Genomic DNA, 27,587 nt, shown 5'->3' with positions numbered 1-27,587 from the left:
TCTGTCTTTGTCAAAGTATGTCCAAGGAAGATGAGAAACTGTTCCATTTTAGTGAGGCAAGTACTAACAATAGAAGTCACAGGAGTTGCAGAAAATTGGGTTGGAAAGGCCATGAGTCTATGCCTTTCTTCATGTTTAAAGGCAGGATTGACTCACCTTGCTGTGTCCCTGACAGATGCTTTTCTAAAATGTTCTTGGAAGACTTTTATGGCTGGAGAATCTGGATTTCTCATGCGCAAGCAATTCCAGTTCTTCTCTGTCCATTTTGCTTGGTTAAATATTAAGAATAGTTTCTGAATTTCCTCTACTGCAGTTCAAGCCCATTGCTTCTTGTCCAGACCACCACAGAAGAACTGATAACTTATTTTCTGTAGTAACCTTTTATTTGCAGAGCAGTAAGTGCTTCCCCTCCCTTTTTTCTAAGCTGAATGGCTCCTGTCTCATCCTCTCCTAGCACACTGAGTTTTCTATACCTCTGACCATTTTTGTTTGAAGTTCATCCACATATTTCTAAGCTGTGGTTCCAGAACTGGACACAAGACTCTGGCAGAGCTGGATAAAGAGGAAGACTTTCTGGGTCTTCTGGGCAGCATGGGGGTTTCTGCAGCCCTGGACTGCCTTTTGGCTTTACAGCAGCTATCTAATCTTCCTAATTCATGATCCTACCTGCTTCAGCTCTGCTGCCTGGCCTGTGGCTCTCCAGTTTGCCTTGATACCAGTGAATTATTCTCAATTAAATTCACACATTGTTTAAAAGTTTCAATAGTTTGTCACAACTATTTTGAATTGTTTCTGTCCCACATGCTCACAGCTCTTCCCATCTTAGCAGTATCTGCAGATTTAGCAAGCATGTTTGTCCCTTTTTTATCACCTGCTGTACTGGAAGTCTCCAATGGTAGCAGACCAGACCTGCCATCTGCAGATACTACCTTTTGATTTGTCAGCAAGCCATTGGAAATTACTCCTGTAGTCTGCTTTTTCCTGCTGCCTCTGCCTTGTCATAGCTCTGCCTGTTCATGTTCCTATAGCCTGTGTATGGCAGTACCAATGGGACAGCAACGGACAGCGCTGAATGTCAGGATTCATTGATGTTTGTACTTCTTTACCCACAAAACTTATTAATATTCAAACTATTCTAATTTCTTTTTAATGGAAGTGATTCAGTTTTGACAAATCAGTGTAGGGTGTTACCCATCTCCTATTGCTCTATAATTTTTAGGTGGCCTGGTGGAACCTGGCTGGTCTCTAACACCACAGCCCCTCCTTTACTCCCTCTCAAAAGCCTGAGCTCTCTGCTTTGCCCTGTGCAGAGAGCTGGACCCTCCTGTATCCACCCCAGTCCTGCAGGTGACACTTCATCCTGTGCTGACTCACTTGATTCTGGGGTATTCTCATAAGGGCTGACTTTCCCAGAAACTGGAAACAGATGAAAAAAATAATTTCAAATAAATAAGAAAAGGCTGAACAGTTCCAAACTCAGTAAGACCTCATTGCTTTCCTCTTGTCTATTTTTCCCCCAAAGGAATAGATCTTTTTTTTCTTTCTGACCTACTCCAGGCTGAGGGAGCTGAAGGAGGAGTGATAAGGGTTTGGCTGAGGGATTCAGGGAGGGCAAAGGAATAAGAACAGAAAAGTCAGCAGGGTTGAATTAATACCTGGCACTCTGAGCTCATCTTCTTGAACAGGTCTTGTATAGTGTGCTGAAGACTATTAAACTGAGTTCAGTGCTCCTTTCCTTACTGTTGCATGTCTGTGGGTTTGTTACTTCTGTGCCTCAGTTTCCCCTCTTTTAAAATGAAATATATGATCCTGAAAACCTCTGTAAAGAGTTTTGAGAGCTAGTGGTGAGGAAAGCCAGGGATTTAGCACCCTTGCTCTCAGAGGAGGCTACAGCCTGTGGACCAAGGACAATTTACCTGAATTGCCCAATTCAGACCATTGGGATGACACTTGTGCTCAGACATGTGTCTCTGAGGCTGGCAGGTAGCTGCCTTTCAGGTTCAAGAGAAGTAACTCACTTGCATTTGACTGTTTCCAAGTGCTGCACAAACAAGCACTTAAACTATGTGGGTGTAACTTGGTAGGAATTAGACCCCAAAGGTGCATACCTGTGCACACATACATCTATCTGAGTCATCTTGAAAGTCAGAACAGTAATATACAGCCAAAGTGCTTTGCCTACCTAGAATATAAGGATTTTATACCAGAATGACCTAATTTGACTTGCTTTTGAGGGGTGACAGTCTAATCTTGCCAATCCGTGGAAATATTTCCTATTCCTTCACAATACTGTACAGTTTCCCCTTTTTTCATAAGCAGCTGTTTCTATGTATGTGTCAGGGGGATTTGTCTTGCTGTATTAGTTGAATTGTCTTTCCAAAGCATAAATGTAACTGATGTAAATTAATGCCTCATATTTCTTTTGGGCTAGAGCCATCTCAGAGCTGGGGCTGAGCAGTTGCTGCTTTGTCACGTAATAGAAATCACAGCCCTGTTCTTGCAGATACCCAGATGAAATCTCTAGCAAATTAAGTCAGCTCCCAATGTCTTTATACTGTTGCTGCACAGCCAGGGACCATTAGATAATGAAATGGGGAGAGTAATGGGCTTGTTCAGAGATATCGCCCACCCCACCGAAATCCCACTTCTGAGGCATGCCTGGAAGTACATGCGTGCAGCTCTGCAGCTCTCGGCATCAGGAGATACCTGTGAGCTGTACTCTGCTTGCACGAAGGATAATTCTGAAGGGAAGAAACAACTCCTTTGCTTCTCTTTTATCATCATTTTTCCATGGTGTGTAATGAAGATCACACAGAGCTCCCCTTGGTCTGGAGAGAGTAATGGAGTAGTCTGGACAAGTGCCTAAATCTGCATTGCCATCTTAAAGGTCTCTGTCTGTCCTGGGAAGGAGGTGTAGCTGATGGTGACAGTGGCAGTCACGTGCCAGCTGGGAGATGGACCTGAACAGGATTGATTGCTCTCAGGTAGATCCTTTAAAACCAAGTGGCAGACTAAACTGTTGTTTCAATCAATAACATAAATACACTGCTCGCTTGGCCCTGAGAAGGTGGGAACTCTGTGTGAAAGAATAGGCATTAAGGTTATTTATTGTCACATGGCACAGAGGAAAAATATTAGGCTTCCCCAGCAGTTTGGAGGCTTAAAGCTCATTTAAACCCACTTTTGAAATCTAATTAAACTGGGACAAATGTCTTTGAACACCCTTGCTTTGCTGTATAAAGGACTTATTCTTCACCTACAAATTTATAGTGCTTCAGTTACCTTAATACAAAGGCCAAATTGGCTTGGTAATCAGGCACAGGTTATATTGCAAAACCATAACATCTAATTTCTTCACTAGATTATTAAGATGACTACAAATAGCCCAGCTAGGGAAGAGAGGGATTCTGCAGCAGCAAGAGTGAATGCAGTGAGATAATTGTGCAAACAAAAACTTTCCTCAGTCACTGATCACACATGCTTGAAGAGGTTTCTGTAGTTTAAATCATGGCAGATGGGGGTGGTAGCTTTCACTGTGGAATTCCTCACACTTTAATTTCAGAAGTTGCAGCTAGAATAAATTCTGAGGTAGACTTGGATGTGCCTCCCCATCAGCTTGGAGTCCAGTGTTTGTTCACATAACTCTCCAGTGGTCCTGCTTCTTCTCTCCTTGCCTCACCCTGACCTAACAGCTGGGCTGGAAAAGGGAATTTCCCCTGTTACTTAACTCTTTCTTATTTTTCCCCCTTTTCCTGCAACATCTCCATTCCCCTAGTGCTCACCCTTGCTTACCCTGCTCCACTCCTTCCTCCTTAGGCAGTTCCAAATATCTTTCCTCTCTGAGATAACAACTACCTCCAAGGGTTGAAGCTTTGCAGAGAGGGAGGTAGTTTTACCTTCCCTTCCCCTCCCTGGGGATGAAACAGGCAGTTATAAGGACTCAGGTACTTTCCTTCCTTGTCTGAGACCTGCTGCTGAAATATCTGGTAGTCCAGTTTGTTTATTTGGCTGCTGGCCTTTGAAGGATGTGCTGCCACAGAGTTGTCATGAGGGCTGCTTGCTGGAGCAAATGAGAACAAATGAGAGGCAGAGAGATTATGGCCTGAGCGGCAGCAATCCTGCCAAAACCTGGCCCAATGTCCAATAGCTCTTAAACTGTCTAACAATTTAGATTAAGGGAGATGCCTCACAACAGGTACTGGCAAACAGCAGCTCTACCTGATTCACCTTCCAAGGGCAGCTTTACAAACTGCATTTTCAAGGTGCTGCAGGCTCTGAGCAATAAAGCAAAGCAATGCACTGCTCTGATCTTGTGGCACAGCATCACCTGCCTCCATGCCCAGGAGAACAGTGTGTCACCGCCTGCAGTGGTGTTTCATGGTGTAATGGGTAATGAGGGCTAGAGATGGGAGCAAGAGGATCTGACACCCCTCCTGCATGGGGGTCCTGAGGGAGGCAGGAAGACCTTGGCCAGGGGACCTCAGCAGCTTTCAGTCAGTCTCTTGCTTCAGAGCGATCTTTAGGCTGAAATGCAGCTTCATGAGAGGTGCTGTCTCTTTTTCTAAGCCCTTTCTGTGTGAGAGGGAGGGAAGGTAAAGCCTGGAGACGAGGAATGATGGTGGTATCAAAGCCTGCAAGCAAGAGCAGGGATCAGCTTCCCAAGGAAGGCAAAGAACACCTACAGAGCCAGATTCTGCAGAGAGGGATGTTTACCCTGCATGAAGATCCCTCAGTGTCAGAGGTTATTGCCAGCCCTTTCTATTTATTTCAGGAAGATAACTATACAGGAAATTTAGAGTTATAGTAATCTGGATTAAGCAGATAAAACCAAGGTACAGAAAGGGAAATGGCTCGTCCATGGTCACATGGCATGGCAATGTTGAGATAGTGTCTGGCTCCCTTCTAGTGCCCCAAATGACCAAGGTGCTGTGGAGCTCTTGTTTTAGTCCATGGAAAGATTTGGTTTACTAATTGTATTTCTCTCACAGACACTAAGACTAGCTTCAGTGTCTTTCACATGGTTTAAAATAAGAAAAAGTATTTTTAAGGCAAGTATAAAACCAAAATCCCCTGTGTGAGGCAGGAAGCTCAAGCTCTTATCTGCCATTTTAGAGGCTGTTGCCCCAGAAAGTGTAACACAAAGTGAGTTGGCCTCAGAGACAAGAAATTTTTTTAAACAGTTACATTGTCTTTCAAATCCACCTCCCCTCCCAGTGAGAAGGGATCAAAGGGACAGTTAGTTAAATGTCTGAAATGGATGAGTTCAGGTAGGTTGAAAGATTTTTAAAATGCCTCATTATTTTAGTATAAGCCCTCAAAGCAATCTTAAGAAAAGCAAGAGGAAACCTACATCAACCCTCAAAGCTTGATGGAAGCAAACACGACAGAATACTCATTGGTTTCTTAGAGACACAAAGAATAATAAATTAGGCTGTTCACAGAAAATGTACCTCTTTGGTTAGTAAGTCAAAATATCCTGCTTCCTACCTCTTCCTCAGCCTAGAGGTTACAGCTGTGTCACTGAACATGGGATGTCAGGACAATAAAGGATTAGGAACTGATGGGAAGGCAATGGCCCCTTCTGAGTATGGCATAGGGACCCCAAAAGGAAAGGGAAAAAAGAGGATGAATTATCAAACTCTGCTGTATCAGCCAACCAGTTCTCTTTATTTTCATGGTACATATTGAAAATGACCAAGAAAGTTTTTTATTTTCCCACAGCATCCTTCTCCTATACCTAAAGAAAGAAAAAAATATTAGGAAAGAACAAAATGAGGAACTGTAACTTCACAAGGTCATCTAATCTTAGACAGGTGGAGGTGATGAAATATCCAATAAACATCTTCTCAGGAGACCTGAGCATGTACCAATGTCCAATAAACTTTAATTCCAGTATTTCTGAAGAGCAGATCTTCCCCCACCCTCGTTTACTCTTCATATGACAGTCCTGTCTCAAAGAATTCTGAGAAGGGTTAGGAGAAGGAGAGGAAAGAAATGTGTACTTTTTTGCTGGTCAGTGAACACTTATAGTTTTCACCCTACAAATGAGCCATCTCTTTAAAGCTTTTCACTGTTCACTTGCTGGTGTTGCTCATAAACTCATTTTCTTAAGTCCCACATCTTTCATTGTGCTAGTAGATAAACATGAAAGTAATTGGTAAGTCTGCAAACGCTTCTGGTGAAACAAGTGGTAGGTTGCATTAATGTATGACAGTGTAATTCCTGATGAGCTGAAATCTGGGGGAACCATGCGTGATGGAAGATATACAGTTCCTAATAACCTTGTTACTTTTCAATATTTGAGTCTGCTCTTTCCGAATGAGGGCTGTTTGCAACTGCCCTGCAAAACAATTTCTCCATCAGAAAAATATTTAAATTAGAAAAGCAGAAGCAATACTTATTTTTTGCTCTGCATTCCTAGATGTAGTAGAGCAGTGATGAAGCTGAAAGGACAGGTAATGCTCAATAAGGCTGCGCTGCGCCTGGGGCACGAGCAGGCATCAGCATGAGGGCTGCAGGTCAGCTCTGGTGGCCAGCTGGCATGGCTAGATGCTCACTTTCCAAATGGCTTGCCACATAGAAAAAAATAAATAAATGAATAAAGCATGTTAGGACAGATGAGGTTTCTGATTTGCTTGAATGGCCAATGTGTGTGTGAACAATCTGTGTGCAATTTTATCACCACATAAGCAATGGAAAAGGCAATCTTTCTACCTTCTGTCTGACTCCTATTGCCTTGGGGATGCTCATGCTATACCTGCCAAGCAAAACATTTGATTAAGTACTAAACTTGATAAAAAGTAAACAGCCTGTTTAAACATGTTAAACACAACCTGTCACCTACTTAGATGTTATTTAAACATAACCTATTTCAATACACCTTCTCCTAAGTCTATGTGGATCTTGTTTTATGCCACATACATTGCAGTATTATAATAATAATGAGATAATATGAGATAAAATATGAGTGTGAAAAAATATGAGAACTGTCAGCTTTGCTTAAAAAAATGCAATGAACAGTGACATCGGGTTGTATACTGTTGTATTGCCAGTCTGTGATATACATTAATGTCTGAGAGAGAGGGAAATTCATTGACACAGCTCCACAGCTGGCACCTGTACTGCACTGCCCTTTGTTAGAGACTTTAAAACTTTTGCATCTCCCCCTCATTTCACCATCTGCCTAAATTTGTGTTCTGTATTATGTATTGAGTTCAGAATGTGTCTGAAAAAGGAAGCAGAGACAGGATATAGCTCGTCTTAATCACTTCCCATTTTTTTCCCCCACATGCCTATTTAATCCTTGTGTAGACTAATAGGACAATCCTATTCTTCATCTCCTTGCACAGGCAGGGACTGTTCCATCCCACTCCCACCCTCTTACAGGTCTAAATCCAGAAAAGGTGTCAAACTTTGCAAGTTTTGGAGGGGGCAGTGTGTCCTAGGGATAGCTAGCAATGCAGCTGGTGAGTCGGTAGGACTGTGTCCAGCTGTGGCATGGCCTTGCCCTGTGATCTCACTCAACCATTTGACTTGGGTTTTGTCACTCATACTTTGTCCTTTATATTGAGACCATAAGTTCTTTATGTTCTTGTTAGGTCTGTGAGAGTGTCTAGTGTAGTGGTTTTGTCCAGAGCAGTTAAATGTTGGTATGACATTGCTGACAACATCATACAAAAGACTCCAACAGCATCTCCTCCAAGCTAGGAATGAAAGTGACTTGGACCATGACTTTTGGTAATGCTAGGGATTCAAAATTGAGATTTATGTGAAAAAGAAAACTTCTTTCCTTTATCTTATGTTTCCTCATGGGAGTCCAGACAAGCAGATGGTCTTTGCTCTCTGTAACTGTCTGTATGAGAACACGAAGGGTGATTTATTGGCATTTCCATTAACTGTTCCTAATGCAAAAAGGAAATGTTAGTAGTCTCTCCTCCCTGGAGGAGAGGTGATGCTTGACCTTCTGCCGAAGGAGGCAAGGAGGGAATGAAGGAGGAAAAATGCTAAGAAAGGATGATCTGCTGGGATGCTGTCATTGGTAATAGCAGTGACCTTTTCCCTGTGGTCAGCAGCTGGCATCATGAAGACAAATGACTTTAACTTGCAAGTTTAAAGAACTTTGTACCAAGCAAGGAAATTAAAAAAAACCTCCAGAAATTAAACAGTATTTGTAACTTCAGTTAAGGTTTTCCAAATCCTTTATCAAAATTGTTGCTGTGTGTGAAAATGTGAGGCAGCCATCATAATTTGACACCTAAAACTGGCTGGTGCTGAATGTGCTGTAGAGGATTTTAGTTTCAGGGTTACACCAAAGTCCTCTGTCATTCTAGTCAGAATGATAGCTACTGGGAGGATCCAGGCACTCCTGTCCTTAGGGGCCACTGCCACTGAAAGAATACAGGGTTTTTTTAATATTGAACCTCAGAGTCTCTTTAGGAAGGATAATCAGTGACAATATATATGGTTCTACTTCATTCATACCCATTTTCACTTCTATCACTATACACTCAGTAGTACCTTGAGGTCAATATAAAATAGAGTCTGCAGAATTGCCATGGTGATAGCTGCAATTCCTCCCTTGTGGTTCCAGGTGACCTGGGAGGGCAGTTCTGACAGGTACTTTCTAATTTACTGCTCAGCCTCATTTTCTGCCTATGGAGTTTATAGGGAAGGTCACTCTTCACATCTCATTTCTTTAACCTTGTCCTTATTCTCTTTATTGCAAAGCAAAAGTGGGAGCAAATGATCAGGTGATGTGCGAAGGGAAAGAAAAGCAAACATTTTTGAGCAGCTGTGGAACTTCTCTTGGTTTAGGTGTTGATATTGGGTGCTTGGAAGGTATCTATGGGAATGTGGACAAAGGTATGGGAAGTAGGACATGTTGTGCTCAGAGGATGTACACATGTAGTACTCGACTCTATTGCAAACCAGAGCAGTCCCTCCCATCAGCAGTTTAGTAGCTGGCTTTGATCTCTGAGGAACAATATTGGTAATTAAACTGTGTTGTGTGTAAGCTATCACTGGAGTGGAGCAGATCACAGCGGTGCATCACCAGATCCATCCTAGCTAAAACTGCCTCTGCCGGTGTACCCCAAAATGTGTCTACAGGTTGCTGAGTGCACTAAGCACAGACCTGCACCTTTCTCCCTGCAAACGGAACAAGCCAAGATCTCAGGGTTCAGCTCTGGGCTGCTGAGAGATCACTGTGACATGGTAGGAGGCTTTCAAGTCAATGCTCAAGCTCTGGTGTCTCATACTGTGGGATGATAGTGTTGTAAGTGCATGTCTAAGCTCAGACCTGCTCATCTTGCTCACTTCCTATAAGTATTCCCTGTAGAAAGCATCTTGTTAACTTCACCAGAGTGAATCATGAGTAAGAGCTACCATTGCCATGCTGGCCAGGTTAGATGACTGGGATGCAGATTTCACATACTGTGTTCATCCAGGTGCTTGAAGAGAAGGGCTGGGCCTCCCTCGGGAAGGAAAGGGATCAATCGGAAGGGTCATGCAGCCTGTTCCAAGCATGCAGCTTGGAACAGGCTGCAAAAGAGTTCAGGTGAGGCTTCATGTTTATTCCCTTACCTCTGTACTCTCCCACATCTTTCCTTCAGCCTTACACACTTCTGCATTTCTGGATTTATTAGAATCAGTTGCCTTAATATTAAAACACTTTCCAGAGCTGTAGAGTTAACTGTTTACACTGAGGACAGTGCTCTCATTTTTTATTTTCTTTTTTATTTTTTACATGACAGGGAATACTCTGAGAGTCACAGAGTTGATATTTAGCTGGTCCTAAATACTGAAACGTAGGATGCCCCCAGTGCTGGGGGCAATCACTGGCATTCCAAGGGCCATGGTGGGAGATGGATTTTGTTCTCAGGTTTGAGGTGAGACACAGGTGATTTGAATCCTAGTGCTTTAAGGGCTTTCATATGAAAAGGTAGAGCCTCGACAGGGCAGTCTAGCTGGCCACCATGACAATGATGTGCTCTCCAGATCAGGCACTGGTCAGGAGGACTCACCATCTCTGTACTCGGCAAGTATTTCGTTTAGGAAACACCCTGAAGCTGAAATGCGGGCCAAGGTGGATTATGTTAGTCTTTGTTGCTGAGTTGTTTCCCCCAGACCAGGGAATTATTTTTATTATAGTAAAACAACCAATTATTCCCAAATGCATCACTTGAAAGGTCTTAGGCTGCATGCTGGGATATTGAAGCTAATAGGGAGCTCCAGGATGGGGATGGATGGGGTTGGCTGCAGCCTGGAGATATTTATGTACATGTACATGCATTATTTCAGAGAGAGTGAGAGCAGTGTGCTTAGACTAAAATGTACCATTGAAAGGCTCTAAACTCATTTTCAAACTGGCGACATCATTTAAAAGGCCTTGCAGTCCATGGGATGACTCAAGCAAACCTCCTCCCTCCCCCCTTTCCCTGTGTCTCTCACATCTCACCTTGACAGCAGGTGGCTGGATGTGACTGTGCGGGGAGGAAGGGGACAGCAGGGGATGGCTGCTGTGACAGCAAGTGGACTGCTGGCAAGTGGGAGGGCTGCAGGCCCGGGGCTTCTCATCAGCTCTCCCCAGCTCTCTCCAGCAACCAGTTGCTGGAAGCCCAGGCCCTGCACTGGGAAGAGAGGCTGTGGACAGGGGGCTGTGGGGGTGTCCTCTTTCGGGTGATGCCTCCTGCGCTGTCAGCTGTAAGCTGCGGCTGCATGCGCTGCTCGGTGCTCGCTAACTTTCTCTCAATGAGCACTTGTGCTTCAGTGATGAGAAAAGCAATTTCTGAACAAACCCATGAAGTGTCTTGAGGGACTGGTTATATTGAAGCATCTCCTGGCGCTGCAAAAAGTGGGACAGTCTTCCTTTTCCTGTTAAGATTTTTACTGTGAATGGATTTTGAAGACAAAAGCTGTAAGTCAGCCCTTTTTTTTCCTGTTTAGTATATAAAGATCTATGCTGTGTGCAAGAGTCCAGTCTGTGCAGGATCCATTCCCGTGAAGGGAACTTGGCACACATACTGCAGTATCATCCCCTGTTCTGCAGTGGACGGTGCTGTAAGAAAATGAATTTCATTGTCTGTTTCCAGCGGGAGCCTGTCCATCCATCTGCTACCTATCATTGTCTGTCTGTCTTAGAAATTTCAACAGCCACCTTCCTCTGTGACTGACACATAAAGGCAGTAATAATAGTAGCCTTTGACATGTCCAGTCCTTTTCTCTCTCTCTTTTCAAGGCTTTGTTAAAAGCAGGGCTTTTCTGGTGGGGAGAAAGGAGAATAGACAGAAACTGCGTTTGGATTGTGAATGATGTTTTTCAGGGAAAAGGTTTTTTACACAGGGAGCTGCTCTTCTCTGGGGGGGTCAGTCCCCACCTGGGCCCCTGGCTCATAACCTTTTGTCCCCATCTCCCAGAGGTTGCAGTGGGGGCCTTGGGGTCTGCGCTGTCCTAGGGCAGCAGAACTGTTGCAAGTGCACAGTGTGTGTTTCACAGGGGGAAATGCAGGTGTTGACATAGCCACGGCTTGATCTGTGGATTTTTTGGAAAATGAGGACCTGTATCTCAGAGTGATGTCAGGGAAGGGGCCCTATTCCCAGGTCTGGTGTGCTCAGGACTGCCCAATTCATGAAGTGGACAGATAGCTATGCTTCTCACCAGCTGGTGCCCACGTGTGGCAGTCTCTTTGGGCTGCAGCTACAGCCTGTGAGATGGCTGCAGTAACCTGGCTTGCAAGGGACAACCAGCAGTTACAGCCCTGATGGAAAAGGGGTGTTCAACTGCCATCAACCATTCATGCCTGCATCTCCTTATGCCAGGACACATGGCAGGGGTGAGCCTGCAATTTGACTTTATGTTTCCAATAGAAGGTACCATCTCCCACTTCTCTGCTTGCTGGTATGGTATGGCTGGCCTGGAGCTGCAGTGTTGCAGTGGGGAGTACCAGGGGTGACTGGGCATAGAAAAGAAGAGACTAGAGCTTAAAAATGGGAGAAAGCAAACATCTCCTTCGCATGCTCCAGTCTCTATGGTGAAATGTCTCCTGGGAATGAATGTTTTCTTATTTTATCATCTAAGAGGATAGGAGGAAGGGAGTGAAAAAGCACAAGTCAGAAATCAAGGCTTTTGCTCATTGCCCTCAGCAGGGAGTTCTGCTGGACCCCAGTGCTTTTTGGTACTCCGACCCATGTGGGCTATGAGTTTTGTAGGGAAAAAGGAGAAACTGTCTTGGCAGTGTCTCTGGAGTATGACCTACTCCTGAGCGCCATCGCTTCAGCCTTGCAGGGGTTCAACCCCAGCAGCTGTTCTTTATCCAAAAGCTAATTTCCTGGGTTGTTCTGACATTTTAGAAGTGGTTGCATCACTTGAAAGTGAGGCTTGTTGCTAAGTTTCATAGGCACAGTGCTGGCAGCTTGCTCTCGCTCACTCCTAGCAGAGGCATACAGAGAAGCAGGGACTGTACGAATCCCCCTGGGAGGTAACAGATGAGCCCTTTGCTCAGTGTGTTGCCTGAGCTTTCTTTCTGAAACCTTCAAGACAGCACACTGGCAAAAAAGCTTGCTAAAAAATGTGGCATCATAGAACAGCTGCCAGCTTCAGAGAGAGGCTGTCAGTGAAGGAGTCTCTTGGGTTTGACCGCTGTGGTTTTGGAGCTTAAGACACAGAACGAGACTCCTGGGTTTACATTCTGTAAAGTCCTGGCTCCCTGTAGGCCTCATAAGAGACATTTAATCTCCTTTTACCACTTAAAAATAAATCATGTGATTTAGAAGAGTGGTAGAAGATCTAGGAGAGATTATGATGTTGGCTAATAAGCAAACAGCTCATCTAGGAAACTGAAGATTGAAGAGGTTAGAGAGACTTGGTCTGGCAGTGCAGGTATCATATGATAAATACTGGCCAAATATTTAAAAAAATTTCCTGGCCCAAAAAGTTTATAACTAGAGTCATTGATACAGGAGACTTGGTTCCTTTGTGAGGTGGTTAATCCTTAGGGTTGCTAAATGGTGCTAGGTAGTTTGGAAAGACAATTCCACTCCAAAGAATCCAAGAACAGCATAGAATAATGACAGTACTTTTCAGCTTGCTTTACAGAAGTAATAAACTGCACTGTGGCAAAGTGACAGTCAGAATGGGTATCAGATGGGATAAGAAATACGCTGAGCCCAGCTGATACTCTTACATTTGGTGAGGTCTTTCCCAACAGACAATTTCACTTAGTTCCTTCTAAGGAACAGCTCATCAATAAATAGGGTTGCAGCTTGGCCCTGGCTGCAGTTTTCAGAGGGCTTCTGAGACGGTTCTGTAAAAACTGGGCTTGAGGATTTTCCCACGACAAACAGCTGTGGGCAGGGATAGTATAACACCTCCTGGTAGGTCAGGCCATAGTGAAGCTGTACATCTGCAGCTGGAGGCCCTCCTGGGCATTGCTTTACATCCTGGAGAAGAGCTTTGTACTGAGTCAGGCTTGCAGTGAGTAAAGCTACCTTTGGTGTCTTGGAACCAAAAGATCCCACTGGCTTCGGTGTCTCATCTTTCACTGCTCAAGTGATGTGTGACTTTCTGCACAAGTCCTTGCTTCATTTGCTTCTTACCTTTGGAAGATGCAGTTCCCTCCATGACAGATCCGGCTCTAGGTAAGATCTTTACCAAAGCTTGAACTCCTTTTGCAAGACCCAGCCATTCTTTATGAGATCCTTTGGACATGTTCAATTCCTAGGCTACCAAAGGTGTTTCAGTGACCCTCTCCATAGCAACCAGTGAAAATGTGGATAATCTCTGTTATTGGAAACCATGGGACATTGTGTACCTGGGAGTGAATACAGATTTTACTTGTTTAAGCACTGAGACAAAAGCTTTGCAAGGATCAGTCATTTCACTGCCAAACGAAAACTGCTTGAAAAATATATTAAGGACATTTGAAGAGTTTTGGTAATAAAATAAAACATTTAATAAAGAATACTTTGCAGTTCTGTAATGTCTTTCAGCAGTGGAGATTTACCGTCAGGGTGCTGCCTGGATATTACAAAGAAGGGTTTACTAGAAATACAATAGGTAATAAATTGAACAGATTAAATCTCATCCCTGTGTATATGTGTTAATAAAAGATCCCCATAATACTCCTGAAATACAGGAAGTATAAAAGATAATAGTGAAGGTATGCAGTGGAAATAAAATGTTGTGAGTGACTAAACTAATCAGTGGATTAATGCATGACCAGTGTGAACAGAGCCCTTTTGGTAGCCCACGCAAATCCCAGCAGAGCTCACTGTTCTATATTGAGGATAAAACTGACCTTGATCTGGAGGGCTGCAAAATGTCTGATTGTACTTCTCTGAAATATTGTGCATAGAATCAATTCCATCATTAATAAATGACCCACATTTTCCACTCTGATGAACCCAACTCATCTTCTGGGAACCCATTTACACAGGAGCAGTATAGTTTCCAGAAAAGAAGGGGGAACTGGAACTGCATTATATTGGTACCTGTCCTCTCAATATGCAGATAGGGGTAGATCCACAGAAATATTGATCTTTCTGGGGAATTTGACATCAGAAAAAGTTTAGATACCTTCGTACTTGTAGATACCTAGCTCATATGTATTGTACAAAATAGTTGTACAATAGTTAGAGGATAGAAAACTTATGCTTTGGCCTCTAACAGCCTCTAACTCTTGCTTTTTGATTCCTCACATGCTAAGTCAACCGGAGATTGCTCTGCTTATTTCTGACAACACATGCTTTCTTAGCAGTCTGTTTTTCTGGGGCTTTCAGGCATTTGTGAAATGCTTCTATTCTCAACAATGCAATATATAGAACTGGAATGGGTGTCCTCCCAAATTAATCCTTGAAAGCACTGCTAGGTTTTTCTTCATTTTCTTCTATGTCCTTTCGGATAGGTTGAGTCTAAAAGATGGGCATGTGCACATGTACGTACACATGCATATATACATGTGTATATGCAGATTCACAGACAAATATATAGAATCCAATCTGGCCAAATGCAAGTTTTAAAAAAATCAAGTCTATTACTCAGAGATCGTAAGAGGATTGAAATGATAATGCTTTTTTAAACATATGTTATTCTAAGTTGAACGTATACTTGCTTCAAGCTGCTCTGTGCAACCACAGAGATAAGTACTTTAAAAAAATGAAAGCTGGAAATTTTAAAACAGGATAATTCTAGTAGCTGGGGCTGTTAAGTGGCATATTAAGCAGTCTTGGAACTTACACTGACGTAGCAAATTTGACAACATTGAATATGAAATAGATTTGCAGAATGCAGTTGTGTGACCCTGGTTACCTGTCGACCAGCAGTATGCAAATTCCTCTGTATGGCTACGAGCTGACTGTATTTCTTACGTCTCTGTTTTATTCTGTTTATTATCTCCTAGTTTTTGCGTAATGGAACAGATGAAACCTGTCAAGTTTTCTGCTTTTGAGAGACACATCTGCAAGGGTAATTCACTGATGAACAAACCAGGATAGCCTGGAACAAAACAGGACCAAAGCACTGATATTTCGCTGGGGTCTGACCGCAGACACCAAGTGTTATATCAGCTCTTTAGGAGAATACAGATCTAGGAAACTCTGACAAGCACAGGTCTCTGGACATAAGGAGAGGGGTATAATCTCAAAGCAAGGGTGTCTGGGGTTAATATCAGAGGCTGTCAAACACTGAAAAAATCTAATCAAGCATGTAGAGAGAGACTCAGAGATTTGGCATTTAGGGGGTGTTTGCTTCACGACTCTGACTGGTGGGAGAGGATCCTGGTGCTCTGTGGGATGTTCACATCAACCTAGACAGCATCCCCACTGTAGCAAGTAAACCAGAGAACAGGCATTCATGAAGGGTGTTTTACCTTGAATCAGGGCATTTTTTTTTTGTGCCAATCAATGGCACAATGATAGAGGTTTCTGAAGAGTTATGCTCTGAAGTGCAGGAGGTAATGAGCTAGGAAAAACCAAGCTTAAGCCAGTGGTGAACTGGAGGAATCAGGGGCTGTCCTAGGCCATCTAGTCCAATTTCTGCAAAGCAGAAAGAGCAGTATCCAGAAAACATGCCCCAGAGAACAGGCTGGGGCTAGACAGCTCGCATGTGCTTCCTAAGGAGGGGAAGGAGACCCATTCCCCTACCACCACCAAGGTGGCACCTTGGGCTCCAAGCCCATGCCAAAGGCTCTGTGGGTGACTCAGTGGCTGTGCCAGCCCCACACCAGCTCTGCTCGTTTGACACTGCTGTTTGGAAAGCTCCTGCAGAGCTGGACCATGATGGTGCTGAAAGCACCAGCTCACTATGAATATATAAGTAGCTCAGCACATTCAATTAGCAGAAAATTTGGTTTGTCTCATCGCTGAACAATTGCAATGTGGAGAAATTTAATTTTATGGTGGCTGAGATCCTTTTGTGTGCAATGACAAACTAAGGAAACTCCAGCAGTACAGCTTTCTGTCATGGAGCTATTTTACAATTCCTTCTACTATATAAATGACACAGTGAAAAATTCCCTTATTAGTTTAGATGGCAACAGTCCTCTTTCACTAACAGTAATGGATTGAAATTAGTGGTACAGTTCTTGCACTGCCTGGTCATGATGGAAGGTCTCCCTCTCAATTAAGAGCAGATAATTTCATAAAAAGCCACATCTCCACATATCAGGATCGTCAGCTGCTCTCTGGTCCCAGTTCCTAGCAGAGAGAAAGATGCAAGTTGCATCTAGTGGGGTGATTTCTTCTCCTGTCTCTGTTTCCACGGCAATGATTGGGAGAGCTTCAGTTTCAGTGAAAGAAATATGAGTAAAAGGCCTCAGGTGGGGCAGAATGGCTGAAGATGCAGCAAAATTTTCTCATTTGTCTGGTTCAGCTGTTCTGCCTCTGGACAGTACTTGCCTTCAGCCATGTAGTTCTGGAAGAAATAAACCCTTCCAATCCAGGGCTTTAGCAAATCATGTAGTAGGTATGAAGAAGCTTTCTTTCTGTGCTGTTCATTTCATTAATGTCTCCTGAAGTTATTGGTACTGACTACCTTCCTCAACACTTACATTAGTTGTTGTTAAAGACTGGATAATGTTTTGTGCTTACCTTTTCCAATATTATTACGGTGGTGTGGTCACCCAGGCAGGCGGGGCGATAAGGAGACAGGAAGAGTTTCCCAGCACTTTGTAAGTAATTTTTGTAACTAAGGGGTATTATCTTGAATACCAGCATCTAAAAGGAGAAATGGTTTCATTTTTCTTCCCTAGTAGCACTGTGTACAGAAAACAGCTCTGATCAGCACTAATCCATTCTCCTTCCTGAAAACCTTACCTTAAAGATGAGGTCATGGACATCAATCCAGCTGCAAAGTTCAGATCTAAAGTCTGCTCTCTGGGTCACAAGTTTTGGTTTTTTTTCTTATCCTCAGCGGACCAGCCTAAAAGTTTGTCCTCAGAAGCTGTTACAGATCTCAGCTTCCCCTGATGCAGCAGCCATGCAGAGCTGGTGTCCATCCACATCCAATGGACGGAGGATCAGAGGGCTGTGCCCTGGAGGTGACATTTGCAGGAGAGGGGCAAAGACATCAGAAGAGCTCTGTGGGGAGTGTCTGTGTAGGTGGAGTTTGTCCTCACTCTGATATACAGCATTTAGAAACACTATTTCAAAGACAGCTTGTACAGAAATACAAGCAAGAAAAACCTGCCTCAGGCTTAAACTTTTCAGAAAAAAAGGTCAGAGGTGATGTTCTCAGAGTTGAAATGGGAAAGAGATTTTCTGAGAACAAAGGCATCGCTAACTGAGCAGATGTAATATTTGGTGACTGGAAGCTGAAGATATAAATTCCTGGTTAAATGAAAAATGTAAGCTCATCAGGGAGGATAATTCAAAATTTATCTGAAGATGAGGGGAGTCTTAAGTCTTGGAAATTTTACATACGCTCAGTTATGAGACACTGGCTGGTCATGGGTATTCTGGGTGATTTTCCCTTTTTGTTGAGCTGCAGGTTGGGGCAGATGATCACAACAACTACTTCTGGCCTGGGAGTCTTGTTCTGGTATTGTTTATAGTGCAATGACTCTGTGGAGAGATCTTTGAGTCTCCATGGCTCTTAACAGGGCACTTCTGCCAAGCAGGGAATGTACTTTAACTATTCACTGAAGAACAATGAAGGTGTCTTGTTGGCAATGCCTGATATATTAGTCTTTGATAAGGGATGCAGATCACTTAAATTATTTAGATGAAAAGGGACGTTTAGTTTGTCTGAATGTCAGATCTCCTGGGTGAGAGCAACCGATTTATTTATAAAGAGAACTTCACTTAGTGTGTCTGGAGGGAATATTGATTAAAGGAATTGTTGGGAAGGAGATACAACACAGGACAGGATGGGAGATGACCTACAGATTAACATAGGTTAATTCTGAAAGGGAACAAACGATGTGTTCCAAATATTAAGCAGGGATGGAGGAAACCAGAGAAAGCTTTCAGAGCTGTTAGATGTGTCATTTGTATCTCAGACATGTCAGGCCTTTCCTTCAGAGGTGTGACACTCTTGAGCGATGAATGGGGAAGTTCCAGAGTTGTGAGGGCCCTTTGAGAAGGAGACATGAGAACCTTCCCAAGCTACGCTTGAGTGCTTGCAGGAAGGCCTGTTCTTGGGAAGCAAGATGTGGTTAAGTATGGGGTTAGGCTGTGAAGGAACACAAGACATAGGATGCATAATATATACCATGATTATTTTGGAGAAGCTGGGCCAGTCTATGAGTCTAACTTGCGTGACCCCACTAACTATAGGCTCAGGACCTCAAAAGTCATTCTGTGTTTACCCTTACCACACCTTCCTGGAGAGGCTGGGAAGTGGTGTGATCCTGGGAACCTGGGTGGAGAACTGTGGCGTGAAGTGCCTTGTTCCATGTCATCCAGCTGGTGGTTTTCTGAGCTGTGAGTTAGAACACAGGTAATCCAACCAGGAGGTGACACAGGTGCTACTGAGTTCTGAGAAATGTGAATTTCTGCTGCTTTCAGGTGTGCTTTTTATACCTTTTGGACATCACCGGTTTATTACGTTTCTCCTAACAGGGTCATATGTCTCATCAGTGACAAGCAGGATGGGACAATAGGCCTCGTATGTTTGTTCACTTTTTCTTTCCCATATTTCATGATCTCTGAAATTGTAGAATTATAAGGAGTGTTTTTCTTGACAGTTTGATGGAAATCTCTATTTTCAAGCAACCATACAGACTGTCAAAATCAGCACCTTTTAAATAGTTGAAATTTAAAATTTTTTGTGGAGGAGGAACATTTTCCTTCTGGAATTTCCCATTTAGTTCCCTTTTGAGCCAGTTCTAGGCATTTCTAAATTTCCACTGCATGGAAGCCATATTTGTAAAAATATTCCTATGTGAATAATCTTTCAGAGAAATAACCTTCTTCTCTCTGAGGACTCCATACAATGATGTCCTGAAAGTGCCAAGGAAATCCTGACCCTTCAGTTTCCTGCAAGAATAACTGCAAGGCTGAGACATTAGCCTGTTAACTGGCACAAATTTGATATTTGTGGCCTTTTCTATGCATTTGTGGTCCTGGAAGTTTTTATGTGTATAATTTATACAGTTTTAGAGTAAGAATGTAATTTACTGAACCTACTTCTTCTACAGAGCACCGCCTGTTCCTGTATGCCAGGAGAGAGTAACCTTTATGTGAATTACTTTGGAGGTTTTCAAGCTGTGGTCCATGGAACCCCATTGATCTAAGGATTAGGTTTTACAAGCTCATGGAAAATAACTTGGAAAAACAAAAGCTTCCCATCTGTAGACTGAAATTTGTGGCCCCAGGGGGCCACATTTCCATCTGAATGTTTTTAGGAGTTTACAGATGTAAAGAATTTGGAAACTTCTCATGCAGAGTGATCAAAATGGAAGTTTAAGAAAGTTGGTTTAGAATTGCAGGAGACTTGCTAGAAAACCTTTAAACCCCAAGATCTGAAAAGTTCTGGTTTACATGTTTGGTAGAGCCAGGATGACTGTTGTGTACTGGTGGCTTAATGAATAAAAGTAACTGTAGAAGTAGTTGCATTTTTCTCCTAAAAATGCTCCTCTAAAATCTTTTCAAGACATTATTTAATGACTTCTTGATAAACAGGAATGATGGATGAAAGACCTTCTGTGAGCAATGCCTGATTGCCCAGATTTGTAGTCAATTCCATTAAAAAAACAACCAAACAATTGTCCTCAAAGAAACAAAACTAGCAACACTTCATTGCTGCTGGGAATCATTTACTCAGTTGGGTTACTGGCTATAGTGAAGATGCTATTTTAAGTAAAGTCAGATAGGAGATTCCTGATCCATATTTAAGGGATCTTAAAATTTTTTAAAAAAAGCAGAGCTGAAAGAGTCTTCCAGAACTTCTTCCACCTCCCAGAACAGCAGTTCCTGAGGTAGGCCATGTCACCAGTGTCTGTGCATGATGGAGAAAGTGTATCCAGGTATGCTGTCATGATTGTCTATGATGTCAGGTGAACTCACAACATCTGAAACATAATTACTGGACCATCTTTGTGATGGAATATAGGCACTTGATGTCCTGTGGAACAGTACATTGCACTCAGTGTCACCTTCAGTGATTAACATGTAAGATGTAATGTTTGTATGTGCATAATCAATCTCATTCATGAATAGACACATAATCTGATCTTTGGATTCTGATTTTTCATACATATTAGCATAAATCTTCAATAACTCAAGACATCTTATTCTGATCTTAGTGACTAAGTATGGATTTGCTCTACAGATCATTATGAAGTTACTCTGTTTTTATATCATTTTGACAGAGGAATCAATTATAGTGAAATTGCTTTGTGTGTGTTTCCTGTTATCTGCAGGGTATATTTTCAGTGAATAATATCATACCCAAACTAGGTGGAATACCAGAAGCAGACAAGCATATTTCTAAACAGGATAAATGAGCCCTGGTGAAGCACTGAACTAACATTACATTTCTGTTTATATCCAGTTAATCCACTGCACCATACAATATATCTGGATGTATGATGAGATTTTTGAAGACATACATAGAAGCAATTCAATAGGCAATGTACGTGAATTTTCAGCAGAGTCTGGGTGTTTAACTGATACCAAGACCTTTGAAAATTGCCTTTGATATTCTGAACAAAAAGTCAAAGAGGGTATTTTCACTTTTGATTAAAAATTGACTGAGCAGGTGTAAAGATATATTGCCATTAGCTGAAGGGGAAACATTTGCCAACAAAGCCTACAAAGTCTTCCTTTGTTTTTTTATTTATTATTCATTTTAAAGGTTGCAAGAATAGATGGATAGAGGATGAATGTGTCACTTCATTACCTGAAGTTAATCAGATTGCCCTATTCTCCTCACCTTGAGGAAAGCCTGTTAGCCAGCAACACCAGGAGGGGACCTAGGACCTTTGCTCTTCTATTTCTGAGAGTTTGTAACATGGTGCTTAAACGCCTGTTTCACTTGTCACAAACCCCATGAAAACCGGCTTGATGAAAGCAGTGGGGGGAAAGGCAGAGGAGGGAATAGAGATTTCCTTATTTTATCATCCTTCTGAGGTAGAAGCTTTGCATTGCCCTACAAACGAGTCAGACAAGCTATCAAATCTGTGACTTCCAGGGAGACTGACGGGAGCTGGCAGCTGATTTGGAAGATCATTAAAAGAGGATTGTGTTGTGGCATCACGTACAGACTAGGGAGGATAACCTCGTGAGAATGGCACTGAAGCACACAGGGTTGGTGTGGCTCGTGAGGGCGGCACAACTCTAGGACAGAGAGCTGTCATAGGAGTCACAACAAGCTGACAGTTTGTCACTGACCTACACATTTGAGAAGGGTTCAAGGCCCTCTGATGTGAGATAACATGTACTCCTCAGAAGGTGTCATCCTTATGATGGTCTAAATCCTGAGGTAAGCGGGTTTATGTTTTCTAAAATGCTTGTTTTACAGCAACCATTAGAACCTAGGACTTCTTACCATTAAAAACTTCCATCCTTTCTTTGGATTTTACTTCATTCTTGAACTTCACAGCTGTCACAGCACCTGTCAAAACTGCCTCATTCCTCCTCTATGAAAACACACCAGGATGTATGCTTTGGTCCCTCTCCACTTTGCTTCAACCCTTGAGTCAGGGCCATACTGGTTTTCTGTATCTATCTCCCAACATCTGAACTGTATTTGCAAATACACCATTTTTTCCCACATGGAGATTTTCCATATAGACAATGTGTTGCCTTCCTCTCCAGTGCCTACTTGATGAGATGAACACCTCCAACCTTCTTTGGGAACGCTGGGTTTGTAGTCATAGTCCCCATGTGCAGTGTGAAAATCCAACAAGGAGTCAAAGTCTTAGTAAGGATTTTCTTGTTCACAACCACTTTATTCTTAGAAAGCACCGAGGGAGTTATAAATGTGAGTGAGGGAAATAACCAGTCTTGAACACAGCTTTTCACCCTGCCTCTGAATTGCACTTCCAATCGTTGCCTGCAGGTGAAGAAGGTCCCTCCTGATTTTGCTTCCATCTGGCTTAATATTCTAGTGTTGATGGAATGACCCCTATCAAACAGTTTTTAAAGCTCTTTTTTTTGCTCTGATTCTGCCATGTGCTTGCAAAAAGGAAATTTCAGCTTCCTCCTTGTTTGTGTGGGAGTGTGGGTGGCTGAGAGGTGAGTGGCTCTGAAGCGGAGAGTCCATCTCAGCACCTCAAGTACACACACCCAGGATAGATGGATGGTACCTGGTGTAGTAGATTAATAGTACCAGGTACTGCCTGGTGGCTGTGTTTTGCTAGTCTAGCATTATCAGTTAAGGACCTGAAAAAAATCACATGCTCCATCTGACAACAAAACGTTAGCCAGAACCTAGCATGGACATAGGTATGCCAACAGGAAAGAGATTCCACCAGTGAACTGATTTATTTAATCAGTGCTGTGGCATTCCTGCCTAGGCTTAGGATCAGCAGTGCTGTGATGATCAGGGCTGCTTTAACCTTCAACAGAGGTCAGCCCAGGACAGGACTGATACACTCTGTAGAAGCAGTGAAATGGGGTTTTCTCCATGTTTTACTGGATCACATTGGTGTTTGAGGTAAGGACAAGGCCTTATTCTCCTGAGACCTCAATCCAACCCTTGCATCTAGTACTAAATTAATATTTGAATATGTATGGGGTTTTTGTTAGAAACATGTGATGTAAAGGCAAGGAATTTCATCCTAGCTGTTCCTTGCTACAGAAAAATAGGTTAGTGATCTCTTGAGAGGTCCTTACTTGTCTCTTCTACTCTTGACTGACCACTTTTCTTTCCTACTAAACATGGTTGCAGCAGACATTTATCTGGAAAGGAATAAAGTGAGCCTGAAGGGATAGGGCAGGCAGTTCTCATCTGCATTCTTCATAGCAGTCCCCTGTCTGATTTTTGTGCTCTGAAGGAAGGGAATAGGCACTGAAGTACAGAAGTGCAAAATGTGGCCTCTGCTCCCAAACCCTTCTCCCCACCTGATGAGAGAAGGTGTAGTGCTTGAACCAGCAGAGCCATGATGCCAGTTCTTTAAAAATGTCTTGCAACTCTCACCAAAGCAGTGGATCTCTACAGGGAAATGCTCGTATCGGGTCCCTTGAGGGTGTTTTATTTCTGTCAGTTGGAACCTTCTGGTGACTACTTCAAAATCATCCTGTTTATTTTTAAATAAAGAAAATTCCAGGAAAAAAAAAAAGAGGAAAGCAGCTATTCTGCAGCCACTAGAAAGTGACTGCACTTGTGGGTTTTGTTTTTCCCTTTTGGGGGGCAAAAAGTCTATACCAGGAGGAATTAGAAGAAGAAAATTAAAAGTTACATTTAGTGATGGTGATACTGGTCATTTTAAAATAAGAGACAAGAGTCAAAACAAACACCTGGCAGAGCAACTTGGGAAGGTCTGGGGGAGGAGGTAAGAGAAGGAGTCAGTCCTAGAGCAGGGACTGAAGACTTGGAACAATAAGATGAGCTTTGCTTGGCTCCAAGGCTTAGCTGAAAACATTTTGTATGAATCTCTCTAGCTATATTCTTTGTTTATCACTTGCATGGTAGGGCTCAAACAGGCCACTTTAAGGCAGTATGTTTTTAAGCTAGTCTGGGACCAAAGCAGGGCTGAGATAACCCTGTTATTCACTAGAAAGTCTCATGCTGATGTCCGGAGCTCCTGCTCATGTGTACAAGTCATATAATATCTGTAGGGTTCCTACAGGCCTGTTCGATCACAGATGCACCCTGGGTCTCCCTGCAGCCATTGGCATGGTCTGTCCCTGAAACCCTCCTGCTGCTGAAACAAATCTAAAGATGAGTTTGTGAATCATAGGGTGCCAGAGCTGAAAAAAGGAGTAGCCAGTGGGGAGAGCAAAGGGCTAAAGCAGTGAGGCAATGAGGACAGGCAGCAAATAATATGGCAACACTTCTCAAATCCCACTGTTGGCATCCTCAACCCTGCACCCCAGACTAACTCCCCACTCCTCTTGAGATCCAGGGAGCAGCAGGACCAGGTGGACTGTGAATATCCCTAGGGAGATACAGTAAAAATCTCACAGCCAGAAGCAGCAGTATGTCAGGACAGGATGTGAAGATTAGAGTAATCAAATAATATCAGAAACTGGAATGTTTTAAATAAAGTCAGTTGTTTATGGCTAAATTAAGAGCCTCTCATTAATTTTCTAGTCTGGGACAATGCCAGCGTATGAAAACTTAATGGTTTCCTCTAAAAATATCCTATCCTGAAAACAATTAAGGGGCTATTAGTAGGTATAGAGAACAATAAATAATTAAGGCTGTTGATTTTAATGCTTCAGATTTGACAGCTGGAAATGGAGTGTTTGCAAGCTGAGTGAACTGATATCTTTAAAAGAAAAGGCACATATCCCCTGTGCAGATTAATTCTAGGCTATTTGCATATTTTGCTTTGAAAAGTAATCTGAACAGAGCCAAATATGATGCTCATTTAAAATCTTCTGAGGAAAAATGGGGAGCAGAAAGCTGCTGCTGCTACCTTTCACAAATACCAGTACCCCCCGAGCACTTTGCAGACCACAAATCTCTTGGCAGATAATGAAGCAGCACTATGCAGCAGTGAAATGAGCAGATGTCTACAGTACTGAGGGATTACATGAAGTTTAGATAAGGTGTCAAGAATAACTTCACTCAATGTCTTGCAGACTGTAATTTTAGGCAGGTACAGCATAATTACTGGACAAATGTTGCAAACTAAAAAATGTCTATTATCATTCTTTAATTTTAAAATGCAATTACTGTAGCAATTCTTATGAACCTTTCATGCTGATATTCTATTTTACTGACAATAGTTTTAATGACATAAAATTTTCAGTAAAGTAAATTTTCAGGTTACAAATACTACTAAATTGAAATTAAAATTTCCATGAGGGTGATTGTCATCCTCTTTCCTGAAGACACAGAAACCAAATTGTGGGCAGTTCTGTCTAGTTGCTACAAAGCAGCACATCAGAGTTTCATGGATTTCAAACCCTCGTGGCTACCTGTTTGCAAGTCAACCATAAACCACATACCAAGAAATAAAGTATTTTAGTAGATGCAATGAATAGAATTGAATAGTAAATATATATGAAACAATCAAGATCAGATCACAAATAGTCTTTGAGAAGGAAAAGTAGCAAAAGCCACACTATAAACTAATTATTGCAAGTTATTTTTTCAGTTCATGAAAGATTAACATGGCTGGAATTTGTCCAAGACATGATGGATTTATTTGTTTATTAGAAGACTTGCAATGGTGATTACGTCTTTGGCACTGGAGTAAGTTGGTCCTCTTAAGTAACTGCTGCTTTATCAAACTTACTCTTCAGTATTTAAAATGGCCTAACAATAATGCAAAAAATGTAGAAGGCAAGTGATACATTGCATCCAGAAAGTTAGAAGGATAAAACCTCTTTAATTGCCAGAAGTGCCAGTAAGCCTTTATTGACCACGAATCCCAAAGAAGCTATGATCTCATTTTCCCATTTACAGAATCACAGAATCATCTTGGCTGGAAAAGACCTTGAAGATCATCTAGTCCAACCATTAACCTCACACCGACCGTTCTCAACTCCACCATATCCTTAAGTGCTCACCACCTCCTTGCCAGAAAGGCTGACACTAGTCCCAGAGAGCATGCTCCCATCTGCCTGCCCTTTTACTTCCATACTCAAAGAGTTCAGCTGATATTTAGAGAACCACATGTGAGGTATGATGTTAGAAATGAGCAATGTATGTGAATCTGATCTGACAAGGAAATATTCTTGGCAAAGCCCTATGTTGTTGCATCACAAATGATCCAAAATAAAAGCCAATTCATTCTGGGAGAAAAATCCTCATAAGTGGATGGGTTTTTTTCCTTTGTGTTTGAGGAAAAGAAAATACAAAAGTCCACCTTCCAAGTTTTTGTGACTTTCCAACCCCCCGTGAATGGACATAGTTTTCAATTCTGTCAAAAAGGATATCCTACATCAGAGAGGAAAAGGTTAACTGGATTGACTGACCTGTCCTGATTTTTCTAGTGATTCTCAGGGAAAACTGGCATCTACAAAGCCACTACACTGAGGTATTCCAGCTGCAGAGGCCTCTCTATCCAGCCTCAGGAGTAGAAAAGCCCAATCGTTGCCTGGACTCTAGGATCCAAACACTTGCATATCTTTCCACTGAAAGGGAAGGTATATTATCTATTTAGTTCAGACCCCTAAGTTTAAATATCTAAATTTAAGTCAAAGGGATCGCAATCTAGCAGTAGACATATGTTCCCAACCAGAAACAGGGGATGAAAGGTTGCCCTTCTTTTTCTGAAAAACTTCAATGAGAGAAAAATAATTGACTATAAAAGCTGCCAAAATGATTTGAAATGATGCAATTTCAAATCTGTTGAGCAATTCCTTTCTGAAAGACTGAGTAGGTCAGAATTACAGATGTGGGAATATCTTCTCTCATTAAAGTTCTCCCTATTCTTCAAGACCCTGCATATGCACAATTATATATTCAATTTGCAATTGAATTTAATTTACATGCTTAATGATCCAGAAACACAAGAACACAGTTATAGGGGTATAGAAAGTTTGGTGACATTCATGAAATAAAGACTAGTTAATCAATCAGATGCCTAGATTATAAGGAAAAGGAAAGGAAATCAAGACAGGCAATGAGTGTTGATTCAGAAGCAGAGTATAGACCACTCTGAGAGTAGATAATCACCCAAAAGGATAAGAGAGAGTCCAAGTAATGTCTGAAAAGCAATGTCAGATTCAAACCTTATATCTGTTGCAGGTTTTCAGCATAACAGTGACTCTCAACCCTGCTGTGCCTCAGTTGCCCAATTTGAAATGGAAATAATTATATTTTTTGTTTATCACACCTGTTTCAAGTCTTAGTTCAAGAGCTTTATTATTTGGTTGGTGTCTTTGAACCATAATGCAAATACGGTCCAAATAACTTCATACGAAGCCTGGCACAGATCTGTTTTCTAGCTAATTTTGCAATGATGCAAAGAAGTTAGAAGTTTAGCAGCAAGTCCTGTAGAAACACAGTTATAATACATTGCATGAGCCATGAGG

This window comes from Strix aluco, chromosome 9 (genome assembly GCF_031877795.1).
Source record: "Strix aluco isolate bStrAlu1 chromosome 9, bStrAlu1.hap1, whole genome shotgun sequence".
NCBI classification, from domain to species: Eukaryota; Metazoa; Chordata; class Aves; order Strigiformes; family Strigidae; genus Strix; species Strix aluco.
This window is presented reverse-complemented; position numbering follows the sequence as displayed.